The sequence below is a fragment of the Cuculus canorus genome, chromosome 24, assembly GCF_017976375.1.
Source record: "Cuculus canorus isolate bCucCan1 chromosome 24, bCucCan1.pri, whole genome shotgun sequence".
NCBI lineage: Eukaryota > Metazoa > Chordata > Aves > Cuculiformes > Cuculidae > Cuculus > Cuculus canorus.
In genome coordinates this window covers 2,325,622-2,342,071 of record NC_071424.1, presented here as the reverse complement: position 1 = coordinate 2,342,071, position 16,450 = coordinate 2,325,622, and the positions used below count along the sequence as shown (strand labels likewise).

The window sequence follows — 16,450 nt, the reverse complement described above, 5'->3', positions numbered from 1 at the left end:
GTGTTAGGAATGGTTGGACTCAATGATCCGGTGGGTCCTTTCCAACCTGGTGATTCTGTGATTCTACGGAAACACAGACCAAGCAGAGGGCAATTCAGGTTGCACTGGATCCCCAAAGGTCTCTGCTCCAAACAGCGCCAAAACCGATGTCAAACTAGGTCACTCACCTTGCCTGGTCAAGTTCTGCGTATCCTCAACGACAGAGACTTCAGAGGGCCCTGGGCAGCCCGTTCCAGCATTTAACCGCTCCCAGAGGAACAGCCTGTCCTTGCTGAAGGGAAATATCCCTTGCTGCCACAACTCCTCACACAGCGTTGCCTTGCCCTGGCCACAACCGGCTCCAAGGGACAGGCAGGGTCAGCCACTTGGTGAGACGTCTGCGGATGTTGGGGTAGACTCAGACTCAGAACCCACCTTGCTCATCCACCAACAGCTCGTGTCAAACATCCTCAGCTTCCTGTGCTTTTAACGATACGGGCTGCGTGCTCATCTTAGCAGACACAAAGCAACTATTTACACATCAGACCAAATGGAATGTGGAAAAATGGCTTTTTTTTTGCACACGGAAGGCACTGTCTACAGAAAGAGAAGTTACCTCCTCTGCTCCATCAGGGCTGCCACCCACAGCAAAACCACCCTGACCTTGAAGGTGCTTTTTTATGGCCTGCTCCGGCACCTGAGGAAGAGGAAATCAACCCAAAGCGCACTCAGCTGGAGCCTCAGAGCTTACTTTAAAGCCTTGCAGCTGCCTTCCACCCTAGTGATACTCCATGAAACATAACTAAAACATCATTATTTGTAGACTATAAGCAGATTTGTCCTAAAAATTGGACATTATCAGATGAAATGCTGCATTGACTGCCAGGTTTACAAGCCACACAGCAACCTTAAAAAGTCTATTATTTACATTTTTACAAAACTCCAAGGCATTGCTAGGAAAACCAGCATTTACTCTAAAAACCATTTTATAAATCAAAAGAAACCACGCGTTCTGCAGAGCTTGTTTAAGTACAATTCAAGAAATCTTACGGAGAAAGGAAAATACTAGATGGACCCAAGGAATCTGTTTTGCTTCTGATGATACGGGATTGTTTTCCAGAGAACCAGCCAGCAAGAACACCTGGCTGAGCTTCACCCTGTTTGGGTAACAACAGACCAAGAAGTTCAAACCCTTAATTTGTGCTCTGGCCCCTGAGCGATCCAACCCTAAAGATGCCAACTGCCCACAGAGGCAGCTCCTTCCTCCGACGGGGACCTCCCTGGAAGCCCACAGGCAGGGACACAAACGCAGGCAGGAAAACAAAAGGGATGAGGACACCTCTGAGCAGAACCAGTCACCACGCCAAGACCAGAACACGACGGCCTCCCACCAGGTCACTCAGAACACACGAGTTTCTCAAACACAAACCTCCACTACATTTGGGTTCTACGAATATTTAAATAAGGTTTGTGTGAATTTTGAATAATTTACATAAATAAATATTTAAATGATTTGGGTATCGAAGACTATTTCTCCTTCCTGCAGTAACTTTCCTTGGTGGCACAGGACTTTCAGAGAAGACGGCTAAAAGCAACGCTGAACCACAGAATTCATGTCATATGGCCAGACGCTATTTTTTGTCAATGTGGAATTCACAAGTGTGCCTGCAGGCCGACCAAAGGTCATTTCTATTTCAACATATTGATATAAAAAGTGTCCCCACAGATACTTCACATTAGATAATTTTTGTTTATATCCTTCTTACTCAGAAGCTATTCATGAAAGTGTCTCTTCTTCACATCTATTTTAATCCTGGGCTACATCGGAGGAACCACAGCCCGCAGGGCGAGGGAGGGGATTCTCTCCCTCTACTCCTCTCATGAGACCCCACCTGGAGTCCTGGGTTCAGTTCTGGAATCCCCAACATGAGAAGGAAATGGAGCTGTTGGAACAGGTCCAGAGCCGACCACAACAATGATCCGAGGACTGGAGCACCTCCTGTACGAGGACAGGCTGAGAGAGTTGGGGTTCAGCCTGGAGAAGAGAAGGCTCAGGGGAGACCTTAGAGCAGCTTCCAGCACTGAAAGGGGCTCCAGAAAAGCTGGGGAGGGGCTCTGGATCAGGGAGGGCAGGGAGAGGACAAGGGGAATGGTTCTAATCTGAAAGAGGGGAGATTGAGATGAGATCTTTGGAAGAAAAGCTTTCCTGTGAGGGTGGGGAGATCCTGGCCCAGGGTGCCCAGAGGAGCTGAGGCTGTCCCATCCCTGGAGGGCTTCAAAGCCAGGTTGGATGGGGCAGCCCTTGGCAGGAGGGAGGAACTGGATGTGCTTTAAGGTCCCTTCCAACCAAAACCATTCTATAATTTGACCAACGTGGGTTATTTTTCATTCCAACATCAGCGTTACAGACACTGCACCGGAGCAGTGAGGCTCCAACTCGGTTCCTGCTTCCCAGCATTCCTGAATCCTCAACAATAAGAACTCAACAATGGGAAGGCAAAGGAGTGAAATCTGCACCTTGCCTAGAAGCTCTGATCTTATTGTACAACAGCAGAGCATGAAGAACCTACTGCTACTTCTGACCGAGTGGCTCTAAGAATAAAGCCAACCATTCCGGGAAATGTTTTACCCAGAAAACTGTGCCTCTTCTCAGGCTGATTGATAAAACTCAGCACTCGTACACGTAGGATTGAAATAAATGCATCTTCGCATCTTTACGCTCTATTTAGCCATTTAGCCTACTGAACTCGATGATGTTTGCCACATGAGCAGTGGGAAACACGCTGTATTTTCAGTGTGAGTAACAGCCATGAGCTAACACAGCCGCAGCCTCGTCCCAACCTGAGCTTCATGAACAAAAAGCCAGATCCTCCCTTATCCTCTTCACACATCTTTAACATGCTGGGATATAATCCAAGGAGAAACCTGTTTAAGAGGTGAACATTTTTAGGGCAGTAATTTATACCCAGAGAGCAGTCTAGGAACCCAAATAATCTCAAACCCAGACTTGAGTCCTGCAGCAAATAAACCAAAACACCTCGCACAAGTTTCAGCATCCGAACAAGACAGACTGGATCAAATTCAACAGCTCAGCAAGATTAACTTTGCTTTCCAGCTTTCTAACATCCTCACTTATCTCAGCCATTAGTGTCACATTTGCAGGATCAGAAGCTTTTGCAAAATGCAAACGTAAAAATTTTACCCTGGGATTTATCAGCAGCCCTTGAAGAAGATATTTTCATTAAAATTCTATTTAATTTCCTATTAAATAAAAGAGTAAAAGCAAATCAACAACTGCTTCAGAGCTTCTGATAAAACAAATTCAGGCTACACTCAAACCACCATCCCCACCCTCTCCTCTTTAAAAAAAACAACAACAAACCAAAACCCACCTCAAATCACGGCCAAAAATAAAATCCAAACCACCCCTGGGACTTGACTGAGTTTTAAAAGTTGAGTCACTTGAATCTGGTTCTGCAGAACTAAACACACAGAGCTAGCAGAACTGCTTGGTGTTTCACACCAACCTGGCTCATCAGAAATGAGAAGAAAGCGTTGAAATTGGAAGTTCTCCCCTGTTTCCTGGAACACGGCGCTGACGGGGGATCCGCAGCCAGGTCCAGCAGCGCTGAACCCACTGCAGCAGGGCTGAAAGCAACAGCAGATCACGAAGAACCCCGAATTCCACACAGCTACGAGTGTGTGGAATAAAATAAAGAAGTATTTTAAATATAAAACTTGGAACTGTCTGTATGTTCAGGAGATTCACTTCCTTTTCTCTGGTAGAAATGGATGCCACGTTCCTGTTCTCAGAATATTTGGATTCCTCTTTAAGAATGATTTTTTTTGAAGTCTCTGTAAAGTTGCAGAGAAGCAACGTGTTCTCTAAACGCTAAGTACGTGTTCCCCTACAAGAAAAAAGACCACAATATATAGCACCAACAAGCGTTTAGAGCTTCAACACACAACTCCAACTCTTACGTGAGAGTATGACCATGTTACACTGCTGCTATCTAATTACATCTCAATTTTTTAAGAGCAGTCCTCAAACGGGATGAACGGCAATGAAATGGGTCACAAATAGCCTGTGCCTATGTATTTGCAGCTTAGGGTTTCAAAGATAAACCATTCTGATAACCTGCGTAAACACGAGTCTCCAAATAAAAGCATTAGCGTGTCACTGGAATTACACTGCGCTCGTAATTCAGCCCGTTTGGCACGCTGTCCTCTTAAAATCTTCAGCAAAGCTACTTATCCTGGAAACGGCCACGCCAGAGCCAAGCCACGTGATGACCTACACCGCTCTGGGTTCCTCCGAGTCTTCGGAATTACAACTCCGGGGTCTGCCGTGGAGGTTCCCTCTGCACCATCCACACTCCCCGGAGCAGTCCGACTGCGCCCTTCTGGGCACACACTAACAAAGGCCATAAGGAATCCCTGCTTTTAAGACGTACAACTCGTTTTTCTGCAGAAACAGAGCACAAACACTCGGCACCTTCCAGTGCGTTGAAAACTGCGCATGAAACCAGATTATTTTTAGCAGCAGCGCATGTGAGCGCAGCCCTTCCTGACGACTCCACCTTGAAGGACAACAGACGTCTTCTCATCCGCATTTCCGAAACGAGCATTTCACAACTTCGGCTGCCCGGCACAACAGAGGGAAGGAAGAAATAACCTCCCAGTTTCTAACTTGGCATTAAAAACTTCTGTCGGAATACAATGTCGGTCTCCAATAGATCCATGGCATTATTTTCTGCCACGATGATGACAGAACGTTAAATGTTTTTATTTATTACACCGCTCTTTTCCATAGCAACAGGACGTGGACACGGCATTCCCAGCATAATGAAGTCACTATAGCAACATGATAATGATGTCAGAATAATCAGAGAGCATTTCATACTTGGGACACGGTGAACTCCACCACTTCTCTGAATTCAAAGGCAGGAGAGCTCCATCTAAAAGTTCCCTTTAAGTTGCCTCACTCCAGATAACTCCTCGTTAAAGGCACAGACCTGTCTGCTAACGTACTTTCTGTTTCTCCATACCTCCATCCGTTACTGCCTAACAGCTTCAGAAATTCCCACATCCCAGATCCGAGAGATCTGCCAGCACCACCGAGAGGTAACGACAGTCTGCTTTGGTATGAAAAAAAAAAGCAGCAGCAAAAATCACAACAGCGAAACACTTCCCGGCAGACAGCCTCTCTCAACCCTACAGCCGGTTTCCTCCGTTTAACTCTTCAAATCATCTCACAGCTCTTTTTACGGAGAGCAACTCGGGCAGAACCACAAAAGCAACAGGAATTACGGAGTGCTAATACAACCCTCTGAAGGCAGGCAGGCGTTTGCAAGTCAAACTACAATTTAATAAATATTATCTCCCTTGTCAAGCTACCGAAAGGCAAAAAAAAACCGGAGTTCTCATGGTTTGCCCTTCCTGTTTGCAGCTCTTTACAAGTTGTGAGCAGCGCAAAACCAAAGAGACGATTCTTGCTCCGCGTCGCTCTGCATCGACTCAGAGAATCCAAACCCCGACCCTCCCGCTTCGCAGAAATCCCTGCACCAAAACTGCAGTATCATAGCTTAAATATTGTAAGCAGAGACGCTAATTAAAAGGAAAAATATACAAACACAAAAGTTTCCCTACATGGAGAACAGTTTCTCTTTAAAGCAACTGAAGGAAGTGCAAGAACCATTGTAGAGCTGAAGTGGTCCGAGATAACGGCTCTCTGGGCCTGGAGGATGAGGGCAGACTGTGCATTGCCTGCTTCCCAGATTAAGCCGTCCCCTTGGTCTGGCTTCTCCCACCTGCCTCTGGTCCAAGCCTAGAGCCTAAACCTCTGGCCCAAACCCCTGGTTCAAATCTCTGGACCATCTTTGGTCTGACCTTCTGGACCCTCTTTAGTCTGACCTTCTGGACCACCTTTGGTCTGACCTTCTGGACCACCTTTGGTCTGACCTTCTGGACCATCTTTGGTCTGACCTTCTGGACCATCTTTAGTCTGACCTTCTGGACCAAGCCTCCAGTCCGAGCCTCCGGACCAAGCCTCTGATCTCAGCCTCTGGTTCCAGTCTCTGGACCAAACCTCGAGCCCGAGCTTCTGGACCAAAATCTCTGGTCTGAGCTCCTGAAGCCTGAATTTCTGGACCAAATCTTCAGCCCCAGTCTCCATCCATCCATTGGGGTCAGAGCCACGACGCAGCTAGCAAAGTCTGACCCTGTCCCTTGCGATGCCAACCACCCTGTCCCGTCCGCCGTCCCTCTCCCTGCATCCTCACTCTCCCCCAGTCTTTAGGGACGGCGATGCCCGGTGTTTGCTCCCCAAAACCTGCTCGGTGTGAACCCACAGGGATTCGCAGAACATCCCAAACTGGAAGGGATCCACTAGGATCACCAAGCCCAGCTCCTGCCCCTGCCCAGGACACCCCAGCATCCACAGCGCCACCCCAGCATCCATCCCGTGATCCCAACATCCACACCGTGTCCTCAGCATCCGCACTGTGACTCCAATATCCACGCTGTGACCCCAACATCCACGCTGTGACCCCAATATCCACAGCATGACCCCAATATCCACAATGTGACCCCAATACCCACAGTGTGACTCCAACATCCACTGTGACCCCAACATCCACAACATGACCCCAACACCCACTCCGTGACCCCAATACCCACAGTGTGACCCCAACAACCACTCTGTGCCCCCAATACCCACAGTGTGACCCCAACAACCACCCCAATACCCACGGTGTGACCCCAATACCCACTCTGCAACCCCAACATCCACTCTGCGTCCCCGATACCCACTCTGTGACCCCAACATCCACTCCGTGACCCCAATATCCACAGTGTGACCCCAACAACCACCCCAATACCCACAGTGTGACCCCAATACCCACTCTGCAACCCCAACATCCACTCTGTGTCCCCGATACCCACTCTGTGACCCCAACATCCACTCTGTGCCCCCAATACCCACAGTGTGACCCCAATACCCACTCTGTGACCCCAACATCCACCCCAATACCCACAGTGTGACCCCAATACCCACTCTGTGACCCCAACATCCATCCCAATACCCACTCTGTGACCCCAACATCGACTCTGTGCTCTCAACACCCACTCTGTGACCCCAACATCCACTCTGTGCCCCCAATACCCACAGTGTGACCCCTATACCCACTCTGTAACCCCAACAACCACCCCAATACCCACTCTGCGACCCCAACATCCACTCTGTGCTCTCAATACCCACTCTGCGACCCCAACATCCACTCTGTGCTCTCGATACCCACTATACGACCCCAACAACCACCCCAATACCCACTCTGCGACTCCAACATCCACTCCGCGCCCCCAATAGCCACAGTGTGACCCCACCAACCACCCCAATACCCACTCTGTGCCCCCAATACCCACTGTGTGCCCCCTATACCAACTCTGCGACCCCAACACCCACTCTGTGCTCTCGATACCCACTCTGTGACCCCAACATCCACCCCAATACCCACAGTGTGACCCCGATACCCACCCCGCGCCCCCGATACCGCCCCCCCCGGCGCCCCGTCCCCCGGTACTGACCCGCTGCCGGTGCCTGGCCCCGCTCCTGCCCGCGGCGGCCCCGCCGGGCGCTCCCCCCGCGCTCCCCCCGCTCCGGCCCCGCTCGCCGCCGCTCCGGCCCCGCCGCTCCGCCCGCTCCGCCCCCGCTGCGCCCGGGGAGGGCTCGGGGCGGGCACGGGAGGGGCGGGGCCGGGCCGGGGGACGGGGAGGAGGCGGTGACGGGAAGAGAGGGAGAGGGGAGCGGCGGACGCGGCCTCGGGGGACGCTGCGGTCAACGGGACCTCCGTGTGCCGCCATCCCGCAGGAGACCCCCACATCCAGGGACTTCTGGATCCCCCGGGACACCCCGCATCCCCCAGACGCCCCATAACCTCCACATTCCAGGATCTCCCAGGACTCCCCCGAACCTCCACATTCCAGGATCTCCATAACCTCCACATTCCAGGATCCCCCAGGACCCCACAGCTCCCCACATTCCTGGATCCCCACAGCCCAAGACCCCCCCAGGACTCCCCGGTTCCCCAGGACCCCCACATCCAGGGATCCTCCAAGACCCTGGGCCCCCTGCATCCCAGGACCCCCCAGCTCCCCATATTCCAGGATCCCCAGGAACCCTCACATCCTGGGATCCTCCAGCTCCCAGGGACCCCTAATATCCCAGGATCCCCCAGGACCCCCACATTCCAGGATTCCCCACATCCAGGGATCCCCCAGGACCCCCACATCCCAGGATGCCCTAGGGCCCCCCAGCTCCCTGTGACCCCCCCCAAATCCAGGGCTCTCCCAGGACTCACCAGCTCCCCAGGACCCCCACACCCCAGGATGCCCTAAGACCCTCCAGCTCCCTGGGACTCCCACATCCCCATTTCCCCTTGGATCCCCCAGGGTCCCCCTGGATCCCCTAGGACCCCTCAGCTCCCCAGGATCCCCACATCCCAGCACCCTCCACAGCCCCGGACCCCCAGACAACAGGACCACTGCGGAGTAGCGTAGTTTTTTTATTAGGAAAAAAAAGCATAAAGAAGTGTAATATTGAATTAAAAAGCATCTTTAATCAAGGAGAAAAGGGTGAAACAGAGGAAACACCACATGTGTATATTTACCTACATTGATATATATTTATTTATATTTGATTCAGTGTTTAGATTGGATATTAGGAACCGTTTCTCGCTGACGGAGCGGTGAAGCCCTGGCAGAGGCTTCCCGGGACAGTGCCGGACCCTTCATCCTTGGAGGGGGTTCAAAATCCACGTAGACGTGGTGCTTCGGGACATGGTTGAGTAGGCACAGTAGGGCTGGGCTGACGGGTGGACTAGATGAGCTTAGAGGTCTTTGCCAGCCTCAGTGATTCTATACATTTGTTATATATTTATATTTTTACGTCACTTGGGGGCTGTAACAGCACCACACAGAAAAGATCAGGGCAGAAGCTCTCCACCGTCACTGCACTGGGCCTCGTGATCTGTTAGATCGCTTCCTTAGCCCCAACGTAAACTGTAATTCAGCTATAAAACACATAGTTGAGAAAAGCCCATGTCAACGGTTCATAAATTTTATTAAAATCTCATTTTTTCTGGTTCAAAACGTATCAACACCCTGTGAAGAGCTGTAATTCCGTCCCCTCTCCAAATACGCCGCTCTCTGCGAGCGGTACTGGCAGTGCAGAGGGATATTGAGCGCGGTGCCACCGCGTTACCTGACAGCAGCTCTGTCCCCAGGATGCTCGAGGTGAGGCTGCAGACCAGGGGCTCGCGGCCACCCTCCCCAGCACCGGTCTCGCTCCACGGGCAAAACTCCAGGGACACAAGCAGATTTGTGGAAGTCTGAGGAAAGAACAAAGCTATTTTTGCATTCATCCAGAACTCAAAAAAAAAAAATGCTAAATATTACTCCTCTGGCTTTCCAGATGAGGCAACTAAGACAAAGAGATTAAATGACTTATCGAAAATCCCTAGCAAGTCAGCAGCCAGGATTGGAACACAGCTCTGAGTCTCCACACTCCTCCTCCACTAATTGAGACAACACCGTGCTCCAGTTCTTCTGCCCCTGCGCTTTGTGAGAAACACACCAGGCAAAGAATTTTGCTTCCAGGTACAACTCACGGCTGCTGATACTCATCCACAAATCCCTCTTCTTTATGGCTCAAGTCCTAGCAAGGCTTCTCCTTCCCCAGGGTCCAAGATGCTGGGAGCAAGCAGGTGAATCACTGTTTCTTAACGCGCGTGGCTGCAGGCACGGTAATCTCCAAGGGATTTCCACATTTGCCATCTCTGCGGGACTCTGCCTCGCCAGCCCCGGTGGCACAGGGATCAGTCCCTCCTCTGGCAGCGGGGCGGTTGGAGCGGAGAGATCATCTGCCTTCGAGGATGCTTAACTCGTGCGGTGGAGCCACTTGCTTCCTCCGAATACAAACAGGATTGTGAAAGCTGAATTTAGGAAGTTACCAGCTCGTGGTTAACAACGTGAGGCTGTATCTGAGAAGAAAGCGGAGACAAAATACCAGCAACAACTTTGGGTTTGAAAGCTGTAAAGTCAGGAAAATAAGTAAATAAGTGATCATTCCTGTGGACTGAAACTTAAGGCTGAGAGAGTTGAGGTTGTTCAGCCTGGAGAAAAGAAGGCTCACGGGAGACCACAGAGCAGCTTCCAGCACTGAAAGGGGCTCCAGGAAAGCTGGGGAAGGGCTCTGGATCAGGGCACACAGGGATAGGATGAGGAGGAATTGTTTTCAGATGAAAGAGGAGAGACTGAGATGAGATTTTTAGAAGAAATGTTCTGCTGTTCAGGTGGGGAGGCCCTGGCTCAGGTTGCCCAGAGCAGTGGTGGCTGCCCCATCCCTGGAGGGGTTCCAGGCCAGGTTGGATGGGGCTCAGAGCCCCTGATCCAGTGGGAGGTGTCCCTGCCCATGGATGGAGGTGGGACTGGATGGGCTTTGAGGACCCTTCCAACCTAAACCATTCTTTAGAACTGCACAAGGAGATTATGTCCTTCGAGAGGCTCAGCATCCATGGAAGCGCATCACCATTCTGCGAGGTTTCACCCGGTGTTTCCTTTGAGATTCAAAGTTTCCTAAACTTCACCCCCAATATCAATGCATCTGCAGGTTTTCCCACTCAGCACTGACTGAAGAATTTGATTCTATCCAATGAATCCAACGCTTTTTCGTAGGTTGTGGCTCACCTTCTAGGTTTCAAAACAATAAGGGTCCAAGCGCACTAAGGGTCTGACTCAGCAAGAGACGAAGCTCCGACTGGATGGCTTTTCTGGGAAGGTTGACTCTCTCTCAGTTTTCTGCAGGTTTGAATGGGAGCTGATAACATTTATTGCTGAGTCAGACATCACAAGTGTGCGAAATCAGATCGGGATGGATGCGAGCCTGGTTATGAAACGATTAGAAGGGAAGGAGAAAGGGGTCCAAGTTCAGCTGCAATCAGAGGGACTTTCCTTAACCGAGTTCAGCAGGGAAGAAATCTGGATCTTCATTTCTCCCGGCACCATGTGCTGCCCTTCTCCCTCAGCAGGAGGGACGTGGCCCCACGCAGAGCACCGGCGCCGGACCCCATTTCCCTGCTGTGCTGCTGCACTTCAGCTCTTGTGCAACGGCCTCGTCAGCAAATCCAGTCTGTCAGCAGGGCGCTAAACCCCACGTCCACACCTTCTCTCCCTCGGTGCATTTTCCAATTTATAGCAAACTATTATTTCAGGAAGATGGGCGATATTATCGATGACCTCACCAGTATTTGTTGGAAGGGGGTAAAAACCTGCTGACAGCCCCAAACGCTGTGTTTCTACTCACACCACCTCAGCAGCAACACAAGATAAGGGAAAGAGAACAGGGTCTTCCCATCCTGCCACACAGGATACAGCCTGCTACGTCCTGGACACTGCCCACGATACCCAGTGACCCTTCACACTGCAGTTTTACTAAGAATATTGTAATTTATCAATTCCCTTCTGTTTATATAAAACCTGAGTTGACATAAGAATGGCTTTTCTGAGCTCGCCAGTCACAAATCCACTGATATTGTTTAATTCCATCAGCATTTCACTCCCTTTCTGGCACGTGGCAGCAGTGAAAGACTGAAGGGAAGATGCTGCTATCCCAGCACCTGCAGCAGGGCTGCGATTCTCTGCCTGGTTTTGCAGCCGAGTTGCAGGGGCAGCACTGAGACTTTATACAGAGAAATGATAATTCATCATAATCTCTTCGGACTTCTTTTATTCCCAAATAGCACTCGGATACATTATCACGAGTTGAGCAGATGTAAATACCTAGCGAGTGCCCATTTGTTGATTTAATGAAAGCCAGAAACAATTTGCAAGCGCATAATGAGCTTGGATTCCTGGCTGATAGCATCACAAGACGGGAGAGCAAAAGGCAGCTCCGCAACGCACATCACCAGCACGTTTAAATGAAAGTGCCTTTGACACTGTACACATTATAACACGTTATTATTATTATTATTGCTCTAGTCATTAAAAGCAAAGGTGCTGACTTCATGATGAGCATGTCCCGATTGAACTTAAACTGCACAGAAATGGAGCTGGTCCTCTCTAAACATTCAATAATCATTTCTTAAAAAAACAATAATCATGGGAGAATTAAGGAAAAAACGCTCAGTACAAAAGAGCTCAGCATGAGCTTCTGAAGCCAAGCATAGTATTTTCTTTACAGATGAGATAGCAGCGCATCATTAGGAATAATGACTCAATTATGTTATTAAGAGCGCATACCCGCATCCCTGACGCGGTGCTGACAGCGACTCCTCCGAGCGATGACGCGGCTGCAGGGGTCACTGAGCACGCAGTTCACGGTGCAGCGCCCTGATGCAGCGCTCCAGAGGGTGCAGCGTCCTTGCCAGGGTGCAGAGCGTAAAGGATCGCTAAACGCTCACCAGCATCCCACAAGTTCTTTGAAGGCAGGTGAGCTGCAGACTCCTGCTGGGAACACCACCCCTCCTCAGACCACAGCAGACCTGGTTTTTCCATGCCTGCCGTCTGGCCGGGTGAAGCCACTGGATAATTAAGCAGACGAACTGGGAGGTGTGGAAGCTGGGGAGGGAGGGCTGGTCCCAAGGCAGTGCTCCACAAAAGGTCTAGCAGGTTCCCAAAGGGAAAGCCTGGGCTGGCTTTTCCATGAGCAATAACCCTGGGGCAGCGGTGCTGCTGCCCTTCTCGTCTCCCGACTCAGTTGGGATCATTAAAGCTGCCTGAAAACACAGGAGAGGCTGAACCCCATCGGGTAGCTGCAAACGCTGAAGTACTTTCCAGGTCTGAGCCTTAAAGACAATGTCCCCACCTGTCAGCGCAGGGACTGCAGAAAGAAAGGATGAGCAGGGCTCCCTTTATCAGCAACTTCCCTCCTTTGTGACTTTGTCCCTCTGGAAAGACGATGAGATGGAGCCTTCTGATGCATCTGCGTGAACATCATCCTGACTTGCAAGCATCCCAGTGCCACTCTTGCGTCTGCTCTTTGCGATTCCACAGAGCAGGGAGAAAGGCAGAGGCTGGTTTCTGGTTCAAGAGTTTTATAAATAAATAGCATAGGAGGCTGTGAAGTCACAGGGGAAGGAAGCACAAATCATGCTTCCCGCTGTCAGGAATGACATGGAACGGCTTATTATCATACGCAGCGTTTCCCATTTTTTTCAGTCTAATGGCAACATAATGGGCTGCTTTTACCGTTTGCTTTCTATGAGCAAGAATTTACTTGTCCCAAACCGTAGGAGCCTGGCATTTACTACCAGAGGAGACTGTTGGCAAGGAAATAACCACGAGAGAGCTGAGACAGGAGCAGAGACATCACCCTGGGTACCTCTGTCCTTAATCACAGGTGTCGGCTGCAGAGCTATATTGGATTTAGCCATCCAGGCAATGTTACCCCGGCATCTCCCGATGACAAAGCCTATTCATGGCAGAGAGCTGCGACCGAGCAGTTCGCCGTGTCTGGTTTTGGGTGGCAGAGGTGGTTTTATGTTTCAGCGCTGGGATACACAACGGTAGATGGACCCAGCCTGGGGTGGGATCTCACCAAGCAGCAGCTCCTACCTCCCCAAAGCATCAGGCCAAGCAGAAACACTGGGATGCATTGCAGGGTGTGATGGAGAGGGCTCTAATTTTTAAAGCAGCAGTCTGGAGGCCCAGAAGGAAGCGGTCCTCCCCACACAGCTCTACACACATCCTGCTTTCAGGTGGAAACTCTGGTAAGGCAACGGGACACTGTGTTGCCTGCAGTTTTTTTCACCCTGGGACTTTCTCCAGCTCCTGAGGATCCATTCCTCCTCCTGGCCCACCTGGGTGGCTGCACAGGTGAAACTCCCCAGTGGTTCCTCTGCCTTGCTAAGCCAAAACCTGCCTGCCTCGTGCTGCCCAGTGGACACAAAACCAGCAGCAGCAGCGTATTTCAGTCATGCATGAATAGCGCTCAGCCCAGGTGAGGGATGCGCTGTGCCGTTCCCTCTAGGATGCCCTCACATAGCAGGAGTTGACAGGAACCGCAACTGGAAGAGCACAGCCCAGGGCCTCGCTCTGCCCTCGCTTATCCCAGACGTGATCAAAGCCGCTGGATTGGCATCAGACAAAGCCAAAGGAGAGGAGACCAAAGCTCCCAGCAACGGCGGGGAGAGGCGCAGTCACAAGCACAAAAGGCTGGGACAGCAGAGCTGACAATGAGCAATCACAAGCATTATTCTTCCAGCTGACAGACTGCGCTCACCGCTCAAAGGCAGCTGCAACCACACATTTTCTGCTCTTACCCAGCTCCCTCCTATGCAGCATTCCGGAGCCAAGCACTCGCTCACCCCACGGGACAAGGTGGTGCCTCCGTGTGTCACCCAGGTACCAAACCTCCTCCTCCACCAGCAGCTGCTGCTGGTTTTGCATGCTTCTAGGGCAGAAATAGCTTCCATTTCTCTACTTGGACTTTGTCGAATTCAGACAGTATAGGAAGGTGCAGGAAGTACTGGAAAAAAAAACCCCAAAATTAAAGTGAAATTTACATTTTAACATTTTAAGTAGTAGAGGAAGCCAGATATATCCCTCTGACTTTGCAGGCAGGCTGGTGACCACACAATGAGGCAAACATTGCACTGAGGTTAAGCATCACATATACTGAAATGGGACAAAGTCAAATTCAACAAGCGCTTGCGCCCATCACAGAATCACCAGGTTGGAAAGGACCCATTGGATCATCGAGTCCAACCATTCCTAACACTCCCTAAACCATGTCCCTCAGCACTTCATCCACCCATTCCTTAAACGCCTCCAGGGAAGGCGACTCGACCCCCTCCCTGGGCAGCTGTTCCAGTGCCCATTGACTCTTACTGTGAAGAATTTTTTTCTGATATCCAACCTGATCCTCCCCTGGCGGAGCTTCAGGCCATTCCCGTTGTCCTGTCCCCTGTCACTTGGGAGAAGAGCCCAGCTCCCTCCTCTCCACAACCTCCTCTCAGGTAGTTGTAGAGAGTAATAAGGTCTCCCCTCAGCCTCCTCTTCTCCAGGCTAAACAACCCCAGCTCTCTCAGCCGCTCCTCATCAGACGTTCTCCAGCCCCTTCACCATGCTTCCTTTCATGGGCTTTCAGCACTTGTTTTCCTTACACGTGGTCACCTCATGACTGTAGCACAGCCAGGAGGCAATTCTTGGTTAGTGGGTAAAAGAAGCCATCCAGCTACTCGCCTACAACCTGCTGGAAGCCCTTGAGATCTACAAGATTTCTTTATTACCTGTTCCTGATTTCCCTCATTTGACAGGTGATCCCTCCCAGGGTCAGACACCGCAGGAACCACAAACTCCAGACCAGCAGCACCCCCACCATCCAGCTGGGACAAGCCCAGGGCTGCAGGATGGGGCTTATAAAGCCATCAGTGAGTACATAATAAAGTCACCTGTACCTGGATAAGAGATGTGTGTTTCCAATTAATGCTCCTCTGCTGTGCTAAGTGGACTTCATCATCCCATAGCCTCGGAGACCCTCTGGCACATCCCAGCTACCTCATACTCCCACTTTCAGGTGTTTGCAGGAGCTCGTCTTGAAGCAGCTGTTTCAGGAGAGGCTGTTCCTCAGCTCTCTTTATTAGTCGCTCCGCTGTAATTAGGATTACGATTCTGGTAGCACTCCTTATTTCCCGATTGCTATGAACTAATAGTATTGGCTTTATGCTTCTTGCTTGGGAAGGAGCAGGCATTTTCCTGCAGGAGGGGCCGTTACTTTATGTTAACAGTAAAGCAAACACTGAATGATAGGGACCACGAGATGTTTCACTCTGGAGTACAGGGCAGTGAGTACAAGGTTCTCCTGCACAGACCTGCAGGTCACAGTCACCATCCCACCAGCAACGCAGCCGTGAGTTCCTCTCTGAAATCAGCTGTATCCTCCTCACCAAATCGTGAGTAATTTCCACTATGGCTATGACTCAGTCGACTGGAAACGTTGCCTGCAGAAGGGCTGGAGGTCTTATTCATGGTTCTCCAGCCCTGGTGAGGTTCATCCCTAGGGGCTGGCAGGGCTGCCCTGCGATGCCCAGACACCCAAGCAGCACACACTGGTCTGTCTGGCTGCACCGAAAGATCACAGACAGTGGTAAACTCTTCCAAAGATGAGCCACCATGCCTGTCACCAGCGAGCAGCACGCACGTCTGCATCGCCAGCAGAAAAGAAGCCCAACTCCATCCCAGAAACATCTGGGGGTGCTTTGGTTTTCAACGCTTGTCTCTGTTGCCCATTGAAAAGCGAGTGTTTGTGTAAATAACAGCAGATGCGTTTTAAAATAGCTCCTCTCCCAGCCAGGGTTTAGCAATAGAAATGAGCAAAGATAAAACAGTTGCATATGATGTGAGAACCCCAGCAGATGGGTCTGCAGGGGGAAGCCGGGCAGGCTGCGCTGCCGGTGTCAGCGTGACGGACGCT

At 50.8% G+C, this 16,450-nt stretch overlaps 1 protein-coding gene across 2 annotated transcripts in view; it reads right to left on the bottom strand.

Moving 5' to 3' along the window:
• The window catches only part of RAP1A (RAP1A, member of RAS oncogene family), a 37,468-nt gene extending 29,815 nt beyond the window's left edge, over window positions 1–7,653 (bottom strand). Inside the window, exon 1 of one of the 2 annotated variants that reach the window (XM_054087287.1) lies at window positions 7,564–7,653. The gene's annotated coding sequence lies outside the window, so the exon portion shown is untranslated. The remainder of the gene's footprint in view (window positions 1–7,563) is intronic. The other variant, XM_054087288.1, reaches the window with a different exon arrangement.
• Window positions 7,654–16,450: the final 8,797 nt, after the last annotated feature.